General features: G+C 25.1%; 1 long non-coding RNA gene across 1 annotated transcript; it reads left to right on the forward strand.

Moving 5' to 3' along the window:
• The first annotated feature begins 9,252 nt into the window (after positions 1-9,252).
• Positions 9,253-14,945, forward strand: LOC138347247 (uncharacterized). Its single transcript, XR_011220025.1, has 2 exons — positions 9,253-12,693; positions 13,444-14,945. It is a non-coding gene; the product is annotated as an uncharacterized lncRNA (long non-coding RNA).

A 14,945-nucleotide genomic window follows, 5' to 3' on the forward strand; every position in this document is an offset into this window, starting at 1 on the left:
TTGAATTGCTTAGTTTATTTTAATATTCTATATATTCTGTGGTTTTGCCGCCTCCACTGGGTACAATGTAAGTCAACAATGCTACAGTAAATGATTAGTTGTATAAATTGCCATATTTTATTTCTCTTTAATTAAATAATAGATTAATTAAAGTCTTCTCGTTTAATTTACTAAAATAAAATATTCACATAAATTTAAAGATCTTTTGAGCATCCTGATTAAAATATAGTTTGTTTGTTTTTTTTTGATAGATTCCAATTTCCATCCCTACGAATGTATTTTTTTTTCAATTGATTCTTCTTTATTTTGTACGAATTATTCATTTTGGATTTTGATAGTAACGCCATTAAAGATGCTTCCATTTGTTTTATTCCTAATTGTTAATTTATTGTTAGTAAAAAAATTAAGTTATGAATTCAAGTGAAAGGTAAGTGATCAGAACATATCATATTAAATGAAAAAAATGATAGACATAAAATCTTAATGATTATAGAAATTTATTTGCACTCAATATTTATACAAATCAACCTAATTAATACATAACACTTACACTGACTAATCTTTCCTTTTCTGATTAAACATATATGCAATTCAAAATCTGAGAGAATCTTTCCATTTTAAAATCTAACATGTTTAACTTTGCATCAAATTGTTCGATAAATTAAACATGTCCATAATATATATGTCTCATTACCTTTTACATGTCCCATCGAATTTTAATCTACTTTATACTTTTATGATCATTTTTCATTTTCACATACAAGAAAGTCACCCTCTCAAGACCTGAAAAGCCTAATAATAATTGCATAAATAGAATAAAGTGACTAATTAAAAGTAGAAGGTGATGAAATTGTTCGATTGATTATTAGTTAATAAAAATGTTCCATCTAATTAGCGGAAATGATATTTTATGATCACTTACAAATTGAATAGAATACTATAATCTTTTCAATTTTTTTTTTTAAAAAAAAACATGAAACTAAAAACAAATTTGTAAAGAACAGTGAATCAAATCTATATTGAATTTACTCATATTATGTGCTGATAAGCACGTTTCACTCTCAAAGTTTATTTTATAATATAAGCAATATCATTTATATAATATAAGCAATATTTTTAATCTTTTAGTACTATTATATCATTTTGAATTCTGACACATTACCAAACATTTTTGTTTTTATCTAACTGATTATATATAAGTGGACGTGAAGCACGCCATCGTTCTCAACTGTTTGTACTACTAAAAAAAAAATTAAAATAAACACACGGGGTCCCTAATTATAGATCAGTACACTTTATTTTGGCCTTATAAAACAACTTTTTTCATATATATTTTTTTTTTACTAGAGAATTTTTTATTTTATTTTTATATATATATACGATATGATTTTGAAAGTATTTAGTTGTTAAAAACGAGGGTTTAATATTTAGGTAGTTCACTAAGTTAGGGGTGAGCTTTAGAAATAAGTAATTGTGTTTAGACGTTTTAAGATTTCAATATTAGTTAACATTTGAAGCATGGACATAGACCATAGTATAAAGATTTTTGCGAATATCTTCCTTCGTACAACTTAGAAGTTCTAATTTTGTAAGTGTGATAATATAATTTCGGATTGAAAGAACAGAGACGTATGCATTGTTGCATCGCAATAAATTAGATCTTGTATTCGCTTCAGATTCCGAACTCAAATTAGTGACTGCTCAAGTGATGAAAAGTTGCTAAAACATAAAGATGGCTGTCATTTTCCACAAAGGAATGGGACCCTCTTAGTCCTACACTTTTTTGAACTGATTTTCACATAAGTGAGCCATGTGAGACGAACACTTTAGCAGTAACGTAGTGTCACTATATGGCCATACCCTCTACTCTCTACGTTTAAAACCAATATTTAGCTCTCGATATATATCACGACAGAATTAAAATTATTAATAAGAGAATTTAAAATATAAATAATAATCACACAAATTGATATAATGAGATTCAACATCTGACGTATATATATATAAAAACAAGTTAATTATATACGAATAATAATATTTTTCTACGAAAGAGGTATATAGTCTCCATCGAAGAAAAAGAAATATAACTACCGACGAGATTTGGCAAGGGGGACCATATGGACCACGTAAAAATGGAAAATCAGCGGCGGCAGAGAGATGTAACTAGTCACTCTCTAGTGCCATTTTGACTAATTTTTGTAACCAAATTGAATTTTATTTTTATTATTATTCATATTGGGTCCATTAAATCACCAAAAAGTTTTACATTTAAGAAATTTGAATTCAAAGCTACTATTAAAAATGAAAAATATTTATTATTCCGCTTTAATTCTTATTAGTCATGTTGGATTTTCTTGGTGGACCTTCGACATGAAAATCAAATAATTATTTGGCTGAACAAGTAGGTCAAATGATATATTACATGCAAATTTTGAAGGGAAACTTACGTAAATATACTATAATGAAAAAATATTTATCATTTATAGTAATAACTTTTTTTTCCACTTGATTACTTTTAATTCATTTATAATACAAGTTTAATATATATTACAAAAAATAATTTATTATTCACATATAATGCAAGTTTTAATGATGGATAATACATTTATCACACATTTTAATACACTTATACAATGTGACAATTTTTTATCAAACAAACATAATTCAAATATATTGAATACATAATTCACTTTTAATACATATTACAAATTTATTACAATATTGCTATAAATGGTAATAAACAAAAAGTATCGCTAAAATCAGTAATTATTTTTTAAAATATATTAATTTACTAATTTTTCCAATGTTTAATGTTTCTTTAGTTTATTTTTATTTGTCTATTTTTTATTTTACATGTATTTATAAATTAAGAATTAATATGAATATTTTAAGATAATATTCATGTTAATTGATGTATGGTCTCTTATATTTTAAAAATGATTTAGGAAATAAATAATTAATATTGACTGTGAGATTTATGAATTCTTTTATAATTATTTCAAATTAATATTCAACGATAATTATATTTATAATAAAATATATATAATTAATTAATAAGTATATAATATTTAAATGAAAGATTTAAATCGATCTCTTAAAATTGTCTGTATATTTCAGTTAAACAATATTGAGTTTGTTAGGTTTCACAATCATAATGTAAACGACTTTATAAAGTCTAAAGACGAAAGAATAATCCAAGATTTCCATTATTTTGTTCGATGTAGCTCTGCGATCCCACATGTTAACTCTACCATTTTAAATAGAGGCCATAACTGAAAACCTTTTAAGGCTATAACCAAAATAGTTTTTTTTCTGTTCCATTTTGTTTGTTGATTATATTTAATTTTTTTTTTTGTCTATCTTACTAAATGATCCAAAATGATTTATTATTTTTTAGCAAAAAATATGTTTATTAAAAAGCTGATAAATACAATTTACTATTCATATCGAATATATTTTGAAAATTAAATATTATTAAGAAGATAAAATATAAAATATATACTCTCTACGTTTAAAAAAGAATGATCCTGTTTTTTTTAGGTCTGTTTAAAAAAGAATGACTCATTTCATTTTTCGGCAACACTTTAACTTTAACTTTCCACGTGACATGTTTAAGACTACAAAATTAAAATGTATTTTGGTACATTTGACATAATTTTAATTTAGAACCACAAGATTAAAAAAAAAATCTTAAACTCTGTTCCAAATCAAACTAGGTCATCCTTTTTGAAATGGAGGAGTATATTATTTTTTCTTAATAAATGCTTTCTCTGTTTACTTTATTTTGTTCATGAACAAAGAAATGCAGGCATCATATTTTAAGCTGTTAATATTTCAAAATAATGTGGAAATTGTTTGGGGATGAATAGTTAATGTCAATAGTAAAATGTGAAGAAAAAATGTATTCTATTTTCATATTATAATCGATAAATATATATAAATAATTAAAAAGAGTATTTTCTTTTTTTTAAAAATAAAGTATAAAATTAACATATATCAAAGTAAAAAATATAAACGGATGGAGTAGGTAACTAGAGAAGAAAAAAGCAATTTGGGTACGTGGTTGTTGAGATTTTGACATTAATCAAAAGTCTAACATCATATTAACCATTGTTAGTGCGCCTAATCTCCCTATATTTTAATTAATTAAGGGGAAAAAATTCAAATTTGACTTTGCGTAATTCATTCCCTTTTTCCTGCTTCACGGTTTCGGATATATAATCATTTCTTGTACAAGTGCCACAACATATATTTCGTCCAAAAAATTATCCTTCTACTAAAAATTTATCCGTATCAAATATTTATATCAAATTAATGCTATAACTTATACTGATTAAGTAATTTAATGATATAAAAAATGTATTTTTAACATAACTTATACTTTTAGGCTATTAGCACTGGCTGATATTTCTGCATTAATTTATCCTTTTGGAAAACTTTGAACTTAATATTCAAATTTATGTATTGATATATTGATTTGGTATAAACACTCGAATATCATCCGCTAAAAACGCCAATTGCGTTTTGTTTGCATCCCTAAATATATGGCAAAATTTAAAGTGAAGTAATCAACTTCAATGAATAAACATGTGCAAATATATATATATATATATATATGCAAGTAGGCTATTGACATCAAAAAGGGGAAAAGAGAAAAAAAGTAACACTACGTGGCCTACTTTTTTTTGTCTGCAACAACTTAATTATAATAAAGATATCCACTTCTCTCGGTTTATATAATTTATTTATTTTAAAAGGAATAATATACTTATGTATTGAAATAATTTATAATAATACAAATTAAATTTTAAATTTTTTTAATTAAATTCTTAATTAAGTTAAACTGGTTCATATAAAATGAGACGGATATAAGTATATATATGAAAAGAAAAGTCTACTTTGTGACTCTTCAATGCAGTGACCTTAGTTATCAACAAAGACTAACGAATTGGTCCCCTCATTTACTGAAATGGCCAACTACTTGCAATAACTTGTCCTTCATTCTCTTCAACTTGCCTCATTCTATTTTATTACTCATCATGGACTTCCATCTCCTTTAATATACTACTCCTACTATTCTTTATACACTTCTATATTATATATAATATCAGTACAATTATTAGTGATTTATATGTATATAATATATATATATGTGTATGTATATATATTCTTTGACGATTGTTTTGTTGTTCTGGCTTCGCTCCTAACAATATAGTCATATAGAGTGTATTATCGGTTGCAACTTTTTTACGAGTGATTGATCATTAAAATATTATAATGGACAATAGATATATCAGGAGAGAAGTATTAAAAATATTTTTACACTTAAGGTGAATTAGTAATTTCGTTTCTGAACTATTGTCAATCTAAATAATATTCATTTCTTTAACTAATTTAATTTAAATACACTCCCAATCCAACAGCATGAGTAAAATACACCTTAAATGCTTGCTAAGTTTAGGAGTGTATTCAACATTATTCTCGATTTTTAATTAAAAAATTTTTCCTCTTAGGAGAGTTTGATACCAAAGAAAATGTCGTGTAACTACTTGTTATATCATGTAACAGATTGAAACTGAATTTAAGTTTAATTAAAACTGTTAATAGATCAAATTTAAAACTAATAATTTAACTCAAATTTATGAGCGTTTCCACTTTCCGTTATCAAAAACCCGAAATTGACCTTAATAAGTCTATATACTTTTACTAAAAACAATAACAACCAATTGGTTTTGAATTAAAACAAATACTTATTTTACTATCAATCCAATTTGGCAAATTTAGTCGTCCATTCGCCACATATTAACAATTCATCAATCATTCAAATTATTTTAATCAACTTATAATGCATCGATCAGTGTAAGACACATCCAATGTCTGTTAAACAAATATATCTTTTGTTATCAATCCAATTTGGCAAATTTTGTCTGTTCGCCACATATTGAAAATTAGTCAATCATTCAAATTTTATTTTTTAATTACTCTTATAACGTCATGGACTGTGTAATACACATTGTCCAAGTTCACTCAATTGTCCATTTGCTGATTTGCATTAGATTTCTTATAAATAATTAAATGTTCGTTTTACCTTCTTCAGATTTTATTTTTAAAATTATACTAAATTTGTTATCATTGGTATTGTCGAAAAAGGAAAAAGAACAAATTATTAGTTTAGTTGAAAATTATCATTTTCTAGAGCATAAATTAGTTTAACGTATTTTTTAATTCTAAGCCAGGGGTGTATCTTGTGTACTTCAATTCTTTATGTTGCATTCAGGATTATTGAACAACTAACTGCAACCAACTAATACTAATTAATTTTTAATTAGTGTTTTAATTATTGCTAGTGTCTCCTTTTTATTTTATTTTAATATTTAGTTTATTATATAGTTCTCTGGCTCGGCCACTTCCATTGGTTACAATGTAAGTCAACAATTGCTACATTAATTGGAAGCACATCGTAATTGGTTAATATAAGACAAAAAAAAATAGTTTCTAATTTTCTTATTTTATTTCTCTTTTGAACCACCAAGAATCTACAATTTCATTGTTTATTTTAATCCAATTAAATTATGAATTTTAAGATCCATTGAGCATTGTGATTAAATTATATATTTCTGATAGTTTCGTTTTCTGCAATTTTATTCTATTTAACTAAATTCTTTATTGAGTACAACGAACAATTCATTTTGGGATTTTGATAATGACGTTGTTAAGAAAGCTTAATTTTATTTTGCTTTTTTTTCTATCATAAGTTATTTATCGTAATTTTTTTTATACGTCTCTTGAAAACCTTTAATAATGAAGATCATTAACTACTTTATCCTTCATTTTATTTAAATAATTATTAATAATTTAGGTGCTTATATAATCTAGTAATAACAATTAAAGATAAATTGAAATAAATAAATAATTTTATTTAAAATTTTAAATAATTATTTTAAAAATCACGACATATAATTTAAACGAAAAGAATATTCCAATATTATTTTGCGTTAAAAGGTAGGCCATGATCAATAGTTTTGGTTCGGATAAATTACTTAGCTAAAGCCTAAAAGTTCTACTAGGTTCGGATATTGTTGTATTTTCAATTTTAATTAAGTAATTAACTCTCTTTCACCTCAAAATTAATTAAAAGACTAATTATATTTTAATCCATCTACGTGGATACAAATATGATTAAAAAAATAATAATCTTGGTTGGTGTGTTAGTTAGGTATACCTCACCAACCTTCATGATAATGATGTATTAATCACATTTTTAATTCTTTTAATATCTCAAATTAAAATACTCTTCGTTTCTAATTATTAATTATAATTCTCTTTGACATGTTTCCCAATGCTAATCAAAGAAAACTTTAACTATTTTACTTGTTATTGCTATTTGAGCAAATAACAATAAAATTAAGAAACTCGGGAGGCAAGTTCAAAGTATTTTCTCTATTCTGCTAAGTATTTTCATTATTCAAAAAGATTAAACAAAAATAATTAGAATACTATTCAACCCTAATTAAATACTAACAACACATTAATATATTAAGTATAATATTAGGATCTTGATTTGGAAAGAGTAAAGTCTATGTAAATTAAATTTTTGTTTTGTGAAATTGAAAATGTAAAAGTCAATTCTGATAGATCTTCAATTTTTTAAATAAATTTGAAAAAAACTAGAAATAATATCTCATAAAATCACTCAACTTTAATAATTTATCAATAAAATCAATTAACTTAACCCTTTATATCAATGAAATCACTTTTTTCGGATTAAAGTCATTTTTTATTTTATCTTACACGAATCCACTCACTAATATTTTATATGATTACTATATTTCTAATAAAATGTGCTACACGAGTTTATGTAACTTTTCAATCACTTTAAAATTTCTCAATGGAACAATGGCCAGTCAGAATATTTAAATTTTATTTACGTACAAGATTATATTGTTTTTTTTTAAAGAAAAAAACTTACGTGTTGATGGTGTGGAACTTTATTTTATTTATCATAGCAACTATTTTACTTTATATTTAAAAATGGTAATTTTATTTTTTGTGAAAGAATTGTCAGCAAATTAGGCGTTTGATCGTGTATTTTTTTTTTTTTAAAAAAAAGAAACAAACCTTTTGTGTGTATAAATTAATTAATCTCTAGTATTAGGTAAGATTTCTTTTTCATCCGTATAGTTGAAGTGCTATAGAGCGTGCTACGTTACCAAATATTTTTAAATTTTTTTTGGTGTGTTTGGGCAAAGTTTAACGGAAAATTTAGTGTGTTTGAATAATAGCAAAGTTTAGTTTTTGGAAATAGAAAATATAGCTATCCTATGAAGACTTTTGAAATTTTTGCCAAACAACTTTTTTGTTTTAATATTTGACAAAAACACTTTCAAATTAATTAGCTACAGACAAAGAAATACATCTCTTAAAATTGTTTCTTTTTTTCCTTCTTAAAAGCACACCTAATAATTTGAAAAATCAAAATATGCTAATTTTAATAGCTCAGCCAAACAAATTATAATGCCATTATAATTCTGTCATATTTATGGGACATGAACAAGAGAAGGGTGAGCTATGAAAATTGTGGGGGTAAGGGATAAAAGATGACTAATATCTGAAATTAATCATGGTATAATATGAGTTTATCATATATTTAGTTGGAATAAAATTATTGAACCAATTATATCATTCTTCATATATTGAAGTATGATTTATGTACACTTTATTCTCTCCTAATTTAAAAATAGAATTTTAGATTATAGTGATAATTATTTTTTATCTCATATTATAAATGAGATATGAAATTTTGAAGTTACTAATTTCAAGGTAATTAATTCTTTTTGTAAATAAGCGCTTTTAGTTTGTACAATTAGAAAAGTAATTAGATATTGTTGGTCAAACTTGAGAAGCATAACCTTTAATAGACAATGAGATCTTGGTTATTCAAAATCACTATTATTCCAATCAATGAACTTGGATAAGATTTCCTTTTTTATTAAACACATTGGACTTTCTATTAAATTATTTTGATAAAAATATTTACTTATATTGTCTAATTACCTTTTACACGTCCCACTCTAATTTAATTTATAGTATATTACAAGTTTCTTTAACTTTATGCTTATTCTTTATTTCATATTCGAGATTCACAAATTAGTCACTTTTTCAAGATCGTCCAAAGTTCTAAATATTGTTGAATCAACATAATAATGTTATACGTTATTGAATTGTCGGATCATCTCATAAAAAATTAAGTAATTAAAATAAATATATATACTTTAAGTTACTTAAATATGTGATATATTGACTTGTAATTTTTTTCATAAGCTAAATATGAGTATTTTTTTATTTTTTTTTACATTTAGGATGATAGTGAAATTTTAATTTATGAAATCACTTATCTATTATGAAAATGATCAAAAAATATACTCCCTCGGTCCCTATTTACTTGTTCATATTTTCTTTTATATCTGTCTCTATTTACTTGTCCATTTTAACAAATCAAGAAAAGACAATAAGTTTTTTTTTCTAATATGCCCTTATTTAATTCTAGAAAATTTCTAGTACTAGTAAGTTGTAATACATGTTTTTTGAAATCAGAAAATACATTTATTATACTTGGGGAGTTACATAATCTTTTAAGTTAATGGTAAAATTGTAACTAACTATGATAATAATTGGTGTGTTAATATATCTGTCATTTCTAAAATGGACAACTAAATAGAAACAGAGAGTATAATCTAATTATTTAATTATATTATGTTTTAACAAATTAACAAAAACAGATGATAAAGATTTCTCATATGGATTCCTTTTTGACTACTTTAAAAATACTTTCGGTTTTATATTCTCATCATTAAGTGGAAATAATTACGTAAAATCTACGCTAATTATTAGGTACTAATATTCTTAAATCCAATTCCTTATGTTTTATCGAGCTGATCAAGTTACCGTAAATCATCGTCAATTAATTGTAAAAATATTCAAAGCTCACTCAACTGTTTGATAACTGTTATTCAATTTTATTTTGTGTGTATAAAAGATGGAAAAAGGAATTAAAATAATAATCGAAATTTGACAGAAATTATTATAACAATCTCAAACTTTAGACATGATCTATTATCACACACTATTTAATAGTATATCGTAAGAATATATATCATAAATATTACATCATTACTATAAAACTGAAGTAAATATAAGACCGAAAGACTATTTCTTATAAACTACTCATATCCCAATTCACTCGGTCCTATTTCATTTCGAATCACTCTTCAAACATAAAAGTAATTGCTTTATCTCAAATCTCAATTCTTTATATGTTTTTCTTCTTCTATTTTATTATTTCTTTTCTATGATAATTATTAAATTACTTCGCCTTTTGAAAAAAGTTATAATTATTGATTGATGAATCAAATACAAGATACGAAAATTTAAAATTTTCGTATTTATAAGATGTGGTGGAAGGAAGTTATATGAAATTACAAAGCATCTTGTTCATTATGATTTAGAAAACACCCTTGAATCTTGATACACTATAATGAAGATTTAAACATGCAAATAAAAGCAAAGACTTTTGAATGTACGATTTGGAAAAATGGATATTTGGTAATGAGATTGAGAAAAAAAATATTCCATATCACGCTTTATATTATAAGTTAAATTAAATAAAAACGATTTTACAAAAGTAATCCATATTATCAAGACATATAAATAATAATTTATTTATTATTTCAAATTATTTTTATGGTAAATTTAGTTGAATAATTATATAAAAGAAAATTTTAAATTTCAATGATTTTATTGATGCAGAATAAAATTAAACTATTTAATTAATTAAAAAATGATCCTCAAATTTGAGTGTGACGTTTTGAAATATTTACTCAATAATTTTAAGCCTCAAACATAAAGTACACACGCACATATACAGTAGTTATTTATTAATAGTACATTATTTTTTTCATGAGAATCGAAAAGACATGTTAACTTTTTATTTAAAAGGTGTTCGTATCAAAAATATTAATTAACAAAAAGAGTACCTAGGTAGTTAAGATTGCGTTAGGTGTCGATATCGATTGTTAGTATATCTTATAATCTTAGCATTATTTTCCTTATTATGAGTTGGTAGAAATATGATATATCTGCTGAAAAGTGAAAAGTAAGAGGCGTGTGGAACATGTTGTTATGATATATTTAATAAAATAATAAAGATACTTTCTTCCATCAATTATCCCACTCTTTTTTTTGACAAATTTATGTGTAAAGTTGGATTTAACTATGTCAAGTTGATATATCATAAAAAATGTGTAATTTTTGACCATGTATTCTTTTATTATAATTCGTTTTAGGTGATTTTACTCGATAAAATTAGAGTATACATAGTGGTGTTTTCGTGCTGAAATTAATAAGGAAAAGGATTTGAAAAGTATTTTAATTTCGACTGAAATTATTGTTATGATATCAAATTTTATAAAGGATTTTTTACCTTTTGAACTATTTAATAGTGTATTTTTTACTCCCTGAACTATCTAATAGTGTATTTAACGGTATATACGTACCCACGTGGACATATTACTATTTAATAATTATGTATTTTTCTTTGAAAAAATTACATAAATTGGTACATTTTAATAAATAATTACTGATTTTAATGATATTTTTTATTTATTACCATTTATAGCAATATTATGTAAAATTTGTAACATGAATTAAAAGTGAATTGTGTATGCAATATATATGAATTATAATTGTTTTTTGAAATATATTATGTTTATTTGGTAAAAATTTGACACATTGTATTACAAATGTATTAAAATGTATGATAAATATATTATCCATCATTAAAACATGTATTATATGTGAATAATAAATTGTTCTTTGTAATATGCATTACACTTGTATTTAAATGAATTAAAACTAATCAAGTGAAAAAAAATATTATTGCTATAAATGGTAAATATTTTTTTATTATAGTATATTTATATAAGTTTTCCTTTTTTTTATGTTCACGTGGGCATATATATATATATCTTTAAAATACACTATTAAATAACGCAGTGAAATAAAAGATCATCGTAACATCAATTTAGATCAAAGTTAATATATATTTCAAACCTTTTCCCAAATTTATATATAAACGTATTATTTAATTAATTTTATTTAGTGCTCAATTTATGTTCTCTAATTCTAAAAATAAACATCTAAATTTATATAAAATTGAATAAATAATCATATACAACTCATGTGAGGTATGCATAGATTAATTTATAGGGAGAAGGGTTAAAAATGCCCTCAACGTATTCCAAATGGTTCAAAAGTGCCCTCCTTCCACCTTTTGGTTTAAAAATGCCCTTAACGTTTTTTTTAAGGTTTAAAATTGCCCCTTTTTAATGGTCTGCTGACATGGCAAATGATGAATCATTAAATTAGACAAATGCCTTCATCTTATTGGTCCACCTAAATTTTCATAATCCAGACCCGACCCATCTATGTTATAAAAACTCAAACCCACCCACTAACCCGTTTACGTTTTAACCTAATATATTCTTGAACTCCATTTTAGCACACAATTCTCAGCCTTTCTTTTTGTAGCAGTCGCCGAAGATGGAGGAATAAGGTTGAAAATCACAACACCTTCTAGTTATGTTGTTTTGTTACTTCAAGTTTTCACTCAGTTGATTTCATTACCCTGCAACTAAGGTAATGTTTTATTTTTTTAGAATACAGAGTATTTGAGTATCTATTAAAAACTCATGTATTTTGAATTTTTTTATGCTTTCTTTGTATTGTGTTAGTTGTAGTGGTCCATGTCCCTTCTCTTTTATTTGTCTTTGTCTTCATTATCGTAGAATTTTTTTTTACTGCTAGTGGAGTCCAAACACCTTGTGTTTTTGCTGATTTTTGTATTATTAATGGTTGTTAGACAACATGGTTGATTTGTTTAGCTATGTGTATTGTTGATTTGTTTTACTTGTCAAAAGTTTATTTTAGTATTATTATGTTTTATGGTTGGAAGTTGCGGAAGAAAGAAACAGAATACCACTCCAAACTAATGAGGGAGACATGAATAAATTGATAAGAAATGTGCAGCAATTTTATTGAGTTAGATTTCTATAATGAAAACCAGAAGCAGATGGAACGTATGAATTGAAGGAAAAGAAGAAAGAAGAGAACTAAAGCAATGGAAATAAAGGACCCAAAAACGATTGTCGGGTCAATTTTTTAGAAATTGATTTTTAGACCAAATGGGTCATAAATTTTGAAATGTTTTAAAAAAAATCTATGTCACGTTTGCCATGTCAGCAAACCGTTAAAAAGGGGCAATTTTAAACCTTAAAAAAACGTTAAGGGCATTTTTAAACCAAAAGGTGGAAGGAGGGCATTTTTGAACCATTTGGAATACGTTGAGGACGTTTTTAACCCTTCTCCCTAATTTATATTATATTATAGGTAAAACACACTGAGGCGTTTGAATTGTCATCAAAGAAAAAGCAGGCAACATCAGCCGACAAGCATTTGCCGCATACGCATGGACCATAAGGAGTTACAGATCACAAAAGTAGTGGCAAAACTAGCGGCAAAGGCGAAATAATGTAATATATTTGATATTTATATTAAAGTCTTTATCAGTCTAATCAATATAAAAAAGAAAACGCTCTCCCCAAAATATGTTCACTACTCATTCTAGCCTAAACTTCACATTTTAAATAAGACAACTTTGTGACAAAAAGTACACAAAATCATTGTTGAACACTACAATTTTGTTCCTTTCTTGCCAACATCAATACTGAAACGCAATGATCAATAATTGTGGATTAGATTTAGATACCTCATATATCATCCCCATACTTGTACTTTTTATTATTACGTCTCTATTATGCCCCTTTGTATCATTTTAAACCTACCAATACAATTTGACCTCCTTTTTATTTTATTTTTTTAAAGAAGGATATATCTATCTTGTGAGTGAATGCTTCATAACTGTCCTATTAGAATTATGTACCTTTATGGGACCTAAGATGACATTGTGACACGGAAAAAAGTAAATGAAAGATTCAGGAGTTCCTAAAGTTGTTCTCATAATTTACTTAAACACTTTAGTTGTAGCTAGTTTCTGTTAAACACTCTAATATTAACGAATATATACCTATTAAACATAAAATAATAATAAGCTTTTAAAATATTGTGTGTAATTCACGCACACTATTTTTAAAAAGTAACCAATAAAATTGTTGTATGTGGCATGTAGGCCCAATCTAATGTATATTTGATTATTAAAAAAAAAAAACACCAATCATTAATAATCCTAAAAATTAATCAGCAAAAAGGAGAAAAAAGAAAAACCTCATTCCCACACAAACCCACACACACACCTTTCTTCTTCTTCCCTTCACCGGCCATCATGATTCCAACAACAAATTCGATTCCTCCGGCAACAACAAATAGAAGAAAAAAGAAAATCTCCCTCACTCGCTCCTCCAAGTTCGTCAACCTGATCATTTGCTTTATCTTCTTCTTCATCATCATCAATTACTTCTCATTTTCTATTCCTTTGAAAAAATTAATCTTATTGAAATCAAGTCTAATGGAAATAGTGAAATAAATTATGAAGTATGATATATTAATGAAGTGATTGTTAAGATTCTTTATGGGAAAAAATCGACGTAGATAAATTATTTTGATAAATTATTTCAAAATCAATAATAAAGAGAAATCAAGATGATTCAAATGAATTATATCAAATTTTCTGATATAATTTTAAATAATGGTTGATAATATTTGTTGATCGAAGTGACCGGAAAAATAGATGAACAAAGATTGCTTTTATAGTTTTATGTCCCATTTGTTTCTTGTTGCAAATTCTTTTAACAAATTCAATTTCACTTTATGAAGAGTGAAAAATAAAAACGAAAGAAAAAAACAAAGTGCATAAATGGGGTAAAGAAGAAGAC

The sequence above is a fragment of the Solanum lycopersicum genome, chromosome 3 (genome assembly GCF_036512215.1).
Source record: "Solanum lycopersicum chromosome 3, SLM_r2.1".
Classification (NCBI taxonomy): domain Eukaryota; kingdom Viridiplantae; phylum Streptophyta; class Magnoliopsida; order Solanales; family Solanaceae; genus Solanum; species Solanum lycopersicum.